Source organism: Ceratotherium simum, chromosome 16 (genome assembly GCF_057802395.1).
Source record: "Ceratotherium simum simum isolate JZ-2026a chromosome 16, ASM5780239v1, whole genome shotgun sequence".
NCBI classification, from domain to species: Eukaryota; Metazoa; Chordata; class Mammalia; order Perissodactyla; family Rhinocerotidae; genus Ceratotherium; species Ceratotherium simum.
Window position 1 is genome coordinate 54,882,206 of NC_141915.1, and position 9,080 is coordinate 54,891,285.

At 52.7% G+C, this 9,080-nt stretch overlaps 1 long non-coding RNA gene across 1 annotated transcript; it reads right to left on the bottom strand.

Annotated features, from left to right (window-relative positions):
• Positions 1-944: 944 nt before the first annotated feature.
• LOC147915066 (uncharacterized) lies at positions 945-5,738 on the bottom strand. Its single transcript, XR_015554598.1, has 3 exons — positions 3,426-5,738; positions 1,408-1,600; positions 945-1,055 (listed from the first exon to the last, which is right to left on the bottom strand). It is a non-coding gene; the product is annotated as an uncharacterized LOC147915066 (long non-coding RNA).
• Between the last annotated feature and the right edge of the window lie 3,342 nt (positions 5,739-9,080).

Below are 9,080 nucleotides of genomic sequence, written 5' to 3' on the forward strand. Positions count from 1 at the left end.
ATGCCCTGATCTACCCTCACATGAGGTAGAGGGAGAAACGTGAATTTCAAAGGCTCCCCAAAATGATGAATAGATGGACAAAGGGCTAGGGAGGATGGTCAGATGGAAATGAGTGACCAGGACACCGACAACCCAGCCCTCGTGAGGGCATATGAACGTGGGGGAAGGAAGACCTAGGCCAGCCTAGGCTGGCTACTCAATATGTGGTCCATGGACCAGCTGCAGAGGCATCACCTGGGAGCTCGTTAGAAATACAGCATCTTGGGCCCCACCTCAGACCTGCTGAGTCAGTCTGCATTTTAACAAGCTCCCTGGAGGGATTTATATACACAGTACAGTTTGAGAGGTGCTGGTCTAGACCACCCTGAGATCCACCCACCCTGGATCTGTCTGGCCAGGCACCCAATAGAGGCTCTGTATAGTTTGGAGTCTTCTCTGAATCACCCCATCCATTTCCAAAGAACCTGGCCATTCATTGAGAAAGATCCTCTCAGTGGTGCCACAATCCCTGATTCAACTCCATTCCCCTCCAGATCAGTTGTCCACCTGCCCTGCTGAGGCTCCAGGAGCTGTCCTCAGGTCTCTGCTTGGATTCAGCCAGTAGGAGGCTCTGGCTGGAGATGGGAGGCTGGAAGAGAGAAAAGTGGTGTGTTCGATTCCCTGCTCTCTCCTTGCAGGGCTGCAGTTTAGCAACGACTCTGCCCCTCTCCTTATGGCCTCATCCATCAGGCACCCTCGCCCAAGCTACAGCTTTTGTTGGTGTCTATTAATGATGCTCCCTCCTCCTGCCCCTTCAGGCCCACAGGTGGTCACCGCTTCCTGGCTCCTCCCTGGATGTCTCACTATTCCTTGTTGTTTCCCTTAACCCTATTGTTTTAATTGTTTTTTTAAATTATTATTTCGGTATAGTAAGGCTAACAGATCAGGAGATGACTGTCATTGAAAATATGGTTTATTACACTCACAGATCCCAAGGGAGAAGAACACAGCATGTCCCAGGAGGGCCACATGGAGAAGCACCAAGGTCAGTCACAAGGCAGAGAAAGAAGGGGGAACTGTGGGCAAAAGAAGCTAGTGTGAATAATTCCAGCAGGCTCCGGGGCTGTCCCAAGTTGTTTGGCCCCTGGCCCTGCGATGACAAGTATAGTGACCTGGAGTGACAGCCCCATTAGAGAGGTGGGTTGGGGGTGTGGGCTCTGGGTTGGCTGGTTTGTTGGCCCTGGTATTTGAAAAGCGTCACCCAGGGAGGAGGACTCTTCCCCCGGAGAGGGGGTGGGACAGGAGGCCAAGGCCAGGGCACTCAGGCTCGTCATCGAGTCCAGAGCATGATGTGTCCAGCCTATGCATGCAGGGTGGATATTAAAACATCAAGTTTACAGATGCCAGAAACGTGGTTAATACACCCACCTCTACCTCTGAAATAGTCCTTCATTTAACTCTCTTCAGTTAAACTTTTGACTGTGCCAGCTGCTTCCTGCAGGGCCCTGACTAAATCCAAAAGCAGCCTAGGCTCATCTTCTTTGACTCTGTTCTCTGCAAACCGTGAGGACACCTGGGTTTTCTTCACCTGGACTCTGGGCCCTTCAGTCATGAACTAAACCTGTAACAGAAGCAGAGTCTTTTTAGAACATTCCTTTGGATGCGCACACATATCTACTGTCATTTTCCTAGATGATTCCCTGCTCCCAACACAGACACAAAGAAACTGGCAGGTTTATGCGCGGGAAAGCTAGAACAAGGCTTCTTCCCAGCAAGGGGCAAGAGGTATGCCATGGGTGCAGACCGTCCTCTCCTGTGCCCTGAGAGAGTGGGGACATCGCCCCTCCCCTCTGTCTTGCCTGTTGGCCCCTCCCTGAACTCGAGAGTGGGGGCCAGGAGCCAGGAATGTGCTGAGCAGGCTGCTTGGAGCTTGGAGGCTAATGATGATCAGATTTAATAACTATTAGTGATCTGCACATTTTCTGCAGCAGATGAAATAATTGTATAGGAGGGCTGGTGGAAGGAAGAAAATCATAAATGCCTTTTCCTTTCAGCATTAAAACAGCAAAGCTAGAGAGCTTGCCGCAATTAATTAGCGCTCTGTCTTATTAGCACCTTTACTCACCCCCACACATGGCAAATTCGATGCAGCGTCAGGCAGCCGCTGCCCTGGCTGCTGCCGCCCCACCTAAAAGAGCCCCAGGCCCGGGCAGAGCCGGCGAGGGGCCTTCCTGAGCACCCGCCGCGACCTGAGCAGGACGGTGCACATAGCGGGGAGGGTGCACGCGGGGGGTGTTGCCTAGAAATAGCTGCACCTCCAACAGAGCAAGAGACTGAATCTGCTGGGCACTGAGCCAGTGATAGTAACCCAGAGAATCTTGCCTGTACAAGGAAATGCCAACTGCCAGCAAGTGGCCAGGGAGAAAGGGGGACGTGTTTGCATCTCCAGGAGCACACGAGCTCTAAGACAGGCTGTCAAGACCAGCTTCAGGGGCTTGTGACCAGGGCCGTAGCACAGGGCTCCATGCTCGGAGGGGCCGTTCTTACGATTCTTAATACAAAAAGTTTTAAATCTTTGAATTTGCCATTTGTAAGTGAAGTCCAATGGGACAACAGAGCATACGCTGGCAGCCTCCCTTGTTTCCCCACCTCCCTGGGCTTGATTCTCAGCTGCCCACTCTCCCACCCCCTCCAGCAATCACCGCTGCCCTCCCATCCCCGGTGGAGGCCTGGTGTGCACCCCACGCACTGAGTTGTGGGGCCCCAAGCATCTGTGAGCGTCTGCACTCACCCCTCAAGTGTTCCCCTACCGAGGGAGTGCAACATCAAATAGCAAATAAAAACATCCTGACAGGTCAAGAAAGAGAGTGAGAGACTATAAAAGAAAGGAAAAAGCTTTTTTTCTGCTTTTTGAGCAGGAGCCCTGCATTTTTCTTTTGAACTGAGCTCTACAAATTACGTAGCTGGCTTTGCCTGCTGCTTCTGGGGCAGGATTGGGGGTGTTGCAGAGGGATCCCCAGCCATCCGGGCAGCTGTGGCTGCCACAGTCCGTCCTTTAATGGACACAGTGAGACCCTGTTATGTGCGAGGCTTCAGGTGGTCCCACGGGGCGTGGAAGACAGACGTCAAAAAACAACGACCCTGGGCTTGATCGTCCCTTCATGCAACCGAGCACCTGCCTCAGAACATCCAACACTACTTGTAAATGTAAAAATATGGAGATAAAGAGATTCCCAGGTCGATCTTTAAAGCCCTGAGCCCTGGCAGGCATTTGCTTGGCTGGGGAGGTGGGGAGAGAATGACAGAGCAGAAGCCCTTCAGGAGCAGCTCAAACCTCGTAGGACTGGTCAGTTCTTTCACCACAGAGCAGCTGGGTGTACTGCCCCGTAGTGGTCACGTATGGAGGAACTGGAGTCAGTGGTTAAATTCCTGGTTCCGCTACTTACCCTGTGATGTTTATAAGTCCATTAAAGTCTTGGAGTCTCCCTCTTCTCACCTGTAAAATGGGTGCTCTTGACTCAAACAAAGAAATTGGTGATTAAACAACACAGGATGCCTAGCACATAATAGGTGCTCACTAACCGTCTCAGTCATTCTGGTTGCTGTAACAAAGTACCACAACCTGGGACGCTCATAAACAACAGAAATTTATTTCTCATGGTTCTGGAGGCTGGAGTCCGAGACCAGGTGTCAGCACGGTTGGGTTTGGTGAGGGTCCTCTTCCAGGTTGCCGATGGCCGACTTCTTTTTCTGTCCACACGTGGTGGAAAGAGAGCAAGAGCGCTCTCTGGGGTCCCTTTTATACAGGCACTAGTCCCATTCACAAGGGCTCCACCTCACGACTTGATCGCCTCCTGAGGAATAGAGATGTTAAGGATCTTGCCCAAGGTTGGGATCCAACTGTAGACAAGCGGGCTCCAGAGGCCAGTCTGAACCAAAGGCACGTTCTTCCCTTCTATGAAATGGGCCGACCACCTCTGCTCTGAGGCCGCACAGGGTTTCAACCTTTAAGTGAAATCAACAAGTGTGAAAGTGATGGGAAGGACAAAGCAGAAGCACAACGCAGGCACGAAAAACCACAGCTGTGCTAGTAGGGAGTGCTTGTTCAAGCAGAGAGAGGACGAGAAGCAAAGAAAGAAGACAGAGCTCCGCAGAATTGCAGGCGTTGGGTTCCCGGCCTCCTCCTCTCCCACCAGCTGCCATCACCATCCTAAGTCTGAGAGTCTGTCGCCCCACCTCACCCCATTCCTGGAAAGGCAGAACGAGTGGGCACCACTGGTGGACAAGGGCACTGGCTGTCCGCGCTGCTTGTGACAGTTAAACCACTCCCTGGGAGTGGTCCGGGAGCTGCATCTCGAAGCCTGTCTGAGCAGGGCATGGCAGAAATTAAAGCGTGTGGCATTTACACCGATGACAGCGGTGGTACAATGACAATGGGCTTGCCAACGGCTCTCCTTCCCACCCAGCCCAAGAAGCTGGCCTGAGAGCTGGTTCATTCAGAGGGGACACAGAAGAAACACCTTCCTCATCTGTCCCTGCGTGAGGCAAAGGGACAGAAATCCTCCAACAAAGATGGTTCCCGGGCCTGGCCACATCCGGTCCTAGCCAAACCCGGGAGGCTGCCCAGGACCGTTTTTTAATTCTTTTGAAATCAGCATTTTCCTTTCTTCATTTGCTGGTTGACTAACGCAGCCTGTAAGAAAAGGGCCCTCAGCACAATTCTGGCGCTCGTTTACAATGGAAATTGGGAAAACGGCGAAACACATACTGCAAAATGCATTTAAAAGAAGATGATTCAATTGGATTTGGCAGCTCTGATATTCAGGACCAGAAGCAGAAAATCTGTCTATGATTTGAACATGTATAATTAAGATGAAAGTCTTAAGTACCGGGTGCATTTCTTAAGATGTCACCGACTCTGTTGACTCCAGGCATTCTGATCAGTGGTGCAGAGCATTTATTTCTGAAATCTGAATAGCTGTGAGTGAGATGCCATTTCAAAACCAGCACTATGGAGCCAAGTCAAACCCTGACACTGCACAGCTCATCAAGTGGGGCAAAGGCAGCAGGAGCGAGGCAGAGGGGGCAAAGAGCGACTAGGGCCCAGCCTGGATCATTCCCCATGGTGCACCCCTAAACCTGGCAGGCTGAGGTTCAGGCAAAACTGGATCCTCTTGGTGTGTCCTATTTTGGTTCTTCTTCTGGTGCCAAACGGAAGCGCCAGTGCCCTGGAACTGTTCCATCCTGGTGAGCTCATTTTGAATGTTGGCATCGTCAGCTTTCGAAGAGGCAACCTGGTATCAGGGAGAAAAGCCGTGCAGAAGGCACCAGAAGATCTGGGCTCAAACCCCGTCTCCACTCCCTGCTCATTGTGTGATCTCAGACAGGTTGCTTCACCTCTCCATGCCTAGCTTCCTCATCTGTGAGATGGGGCTAAGGAGTAGAGCCTCCTTCTAAGAGAGTTAGGACAGTTAAATGAGGTTACCCACGTCAATCCTAGCATCTGGCACATAGCGGCACGCGCCATATGGGAGCTATTGTTCTTGCTATCTTCAGCCCTCTCTCTCAAGCCACCCAAAATAATCACTGGCCCAACTTGCCTCACTCCCTGGACCCCCTGAGATTCTGCTCCACGTGGAAACCAGAGTGTCACGACAAACCTCACTTGCAGCGTGAGATGACTCAGGGACGGAATTTCTGGCAGCCGGACAGCCTTCTCCATGGAGAGCTGGAGGCTTCACAAGGATGGCTCACGGGCGGCGAGGTGACAGGACAGAACCCTGAGGCTGGGATGTGTCATGTGACCACACCTGTCACATGACTGGATAGCTCATCTTCCGAGGCAGGGCTGGAATCTCCCTGGGACTTCTAGGGTTTCCTCTCTTTCCTGCTCAGATGGGAGAGGAAGGACGAGGCCCAGAGCTGCTCTGAGCTCTGGCTGTTCTACTTAAAGAATGGCCTTCTCTAGGTGCAATGTGGCCGGACTCCACCCTCTGCCTGAGCGGCCCACCCTTTTCTTGGGGAGAGGAGTGGGGGGAGGTGCATTGGGAGCCAATGCAGGAAAAAAAAAGCAAGAGCCTAATGCAGGGAAAAGCTGCAGTGGCCATGCCCACAGGGTACCTCACGGGCTGTGGCCAGGCCCCCAGAGTGGCCACACTCCCTGGAGCACTGGTCGGTGCTTTCCTACGCACACCTACAGGCTGCCCAGTGGGTGCCACCCAGCCTTGATCCCCAAGGCTGACAGTCTTACATCGTGTGACCTGGAGAAGCCAGCCCTTTGCCCCCACTGAGAAGCCACAGCCCCGTGTGGTCTCCACATAGCAGGGAGGAACCCCCTCCCACCAAGAGTGGTAGCCAGAAACGAACTCAGGCCAGTTCTGCACAGGTGGGGAAACTGAGGCCTGCGGTGGCTCAGCAGAGGGCTGGGGCACAGTGGGAATCCAGCACTCCAGCCTCGTTCTGGCCCAGACGCTGCCCGCCTGGATCCTAGGGCGTTGGAATTATAAGCAGGAGGCTCCAAACCCTCCAGCTCTGCCTCTCCCTAGTGTGTGACCTTTAGGAAGTTACTTAACCTCTCTTTGTCTCCGTTTCAGCGCCTGTGAATGGGGCAACTGCACTCTCCCCCAAGGTGTGCAAAGAACCTAGATACTAGATAAACGTTGGCTCTCTTTCCTTCCTTTTCCTGACTTCCCTTCTTGTCCCATCTGCTTTTCTTTCCTTCCTCAAAGCCGCTTAAAGCTCACCAGCACCCACGCCTCCGTGATCGCCCATTGTTTAGTGTCCTACACTCGCAGGGATGCCCCCTCGTCGGACGGGGAGGCAGAGGCTGGAAATATGCCGGGAATCACCCTCTGAATCTTAAGGGAAGCCCAGGGCTTCGTTCCCTAAGAGAAGTGAGGAAGGGCCTGCAGCCCCCCGGCCAGAGCTTCTGATGTAGTACAGTGTGAAAAATTAATGTTTCTGGTTTCACAAGTTTTGTTTCTTGCTTTTTACCTTCCAAATCAGGCATAGCTTACAGGAACCAAAGCAATCCCGACCAGAGCGGGGAGAAACGAAGAAGGAATCAAAGGAAACGCTAACCAGGAGAGCACAGGAGCTGGGTCTTTTAGGGAGGGGACGCATGGCAACAGCCTCTGAGGGCGAGCCTGCTACGACGCTAACAGGCAGTCGACGCTCGTGCTCCTAAGCTGTCCAGGACACGGGGACTGGCCTGGCTGCTGTGGGTCCCACCATCCAGCTGACCAAACAGCAGAGCCTGCAATGGGTACCAGAAGCCAAAGGCAGCATCCCCGCAGGTGAGGGGCCAGGTTGACAGGTGGCCGGTGCATCCCAGAGGCCGGGGCCCACTGTCCACGGCAGGCTCTGGGGTTCCCAGCCCTCACTGTCGTATATGTGAGGTATCGCCTTATCTTCAGCAGTCTTGTCTGTCGGGGACGCCAGACCAGAAAACATAAGAGGAAACGCCCTCTAGATGTTGAGGACAGTCCCGTGGGACTATATCTCTCAGGACTTTACCTAAGAGAGGAGAGAAAAGATATTTAGGCCCCCGTCTAGAGCTGCTGGGCTAGCGTAGTGTGAAAATGGAATGTCTCTGGTTTCACGTGCTTGCTTTGTTTTTAACCTTCCAAATCAATGGAGTGATAAGGATGGGGGAAGGAGATGGGCTCCGTTTAAAAGGCCAAAAACTGAATAGAGGGAACAAGGGGCTTAGGACACAGTTGAGAGAGATTTCATTCAAAAGTGGTTGAACGCAGGCATTTTCCTGCAGAAAGGATAAAGCCTGTGATATCCGGAACGTTCTCTCATCTAGGACGCCTGATTCCCTGATCATAGTAAACAAAGAAGATATTAGTACTCTGGGGGTTTTCTGTGAGGTTGGGCTTACTGGAACATTGGTTTGTAAGAGTGCTGAGATCTTTTCATTTTTAATATGTACATGCACGACCTTCTCCCCAGTAGCTTTTTGGCCTCCAAAGTGGGGATACTGATTGTCGCTCTTCATACTCCCCCGAATTGCCTAGAGGAGGACCCTGTGGTTTGGCTTAAGGTTCAGAGAATGGGCCCTGGGGGCAAATATGGACCCAACTGGCCAGCTAGTGCTTACATGACAGTCTCAGGCAGGGTACTGAACCGCTTCGTGGCGCTGTCCACCGTCTGCACCCCTAGCCTCCCACCCTCTTCCTGCAAAGCCCACCTCCTGCGGGGACAGGACTTCTGTCCCCACTCCCTTACAGCTAGGACATGGACATGTGGCCATCCTGGTCAAGGAGACCCAAGGGAATCTGTGGAGAGTCTTCGGGAAGATTGTCGTACCTTAATTTTTTAAGAGGGAGAAGGAGGAGGAGGCGGAAGAGAAAAAGAGAGAGGTGCTCTCTCTTGCTCACTACTCCTTCTGCCTTTGACCATGGATGGGTGAGGAGGTGCAGCTTGGAGCTGCTGCTGCCGTCTTCTGATGAGAAGGGAAGGCTGAGAAAACCTCCAAGAGGCCGCCCAGAGCCCAGGCATCACTGTGCTTCTGAACAAACCCAGAACATGCCTCTAGGTTCTCGTGAGAGGAAAAAGAAAACCCTCTGATTTAAGTCACTTTTAGCTGGATGTTGTTACTTGCCGCTGAACGCACCCTGTCTCCGAGCCCTAATGTGCACAGCTATCACATAGAGAGCATAATAGTACTGGCCGTGGGACACCACAGCTCATGTAAAGTGTGCAGGAATGTGCGTCGCACAAAGGATGGCCACAAAATGCAGTCCCTCTTCTTATCAGTCAAACATAAACGCTGGGCCTCCAACCCACCCATTTCTGTGAGGCCACAAAGGGGCAGCTCCCCGGAGCCCAGCCCGGGTGCCAACGCAGCCACCCACGGGCCAGGATTTAGAAGGAACCTCACTGGTCCAGAACACCACTCCAGGTGAGCATCTGCCCAGTGGCCCAGGGAGGCAAGAGGAACAAAGCGTGAGCTCTCAGGAAGGGAGAAAAAGTGTCAAGGAAGTAAGCTATAGGGGCCACGAGCATCTGACCCCTCCGGAAAGTGCTGCCAAGGTGAAATACCAGCTGAGCTTCATTTTCAGCTCCTGATTGCATTAATAAGATAATGATGAGTC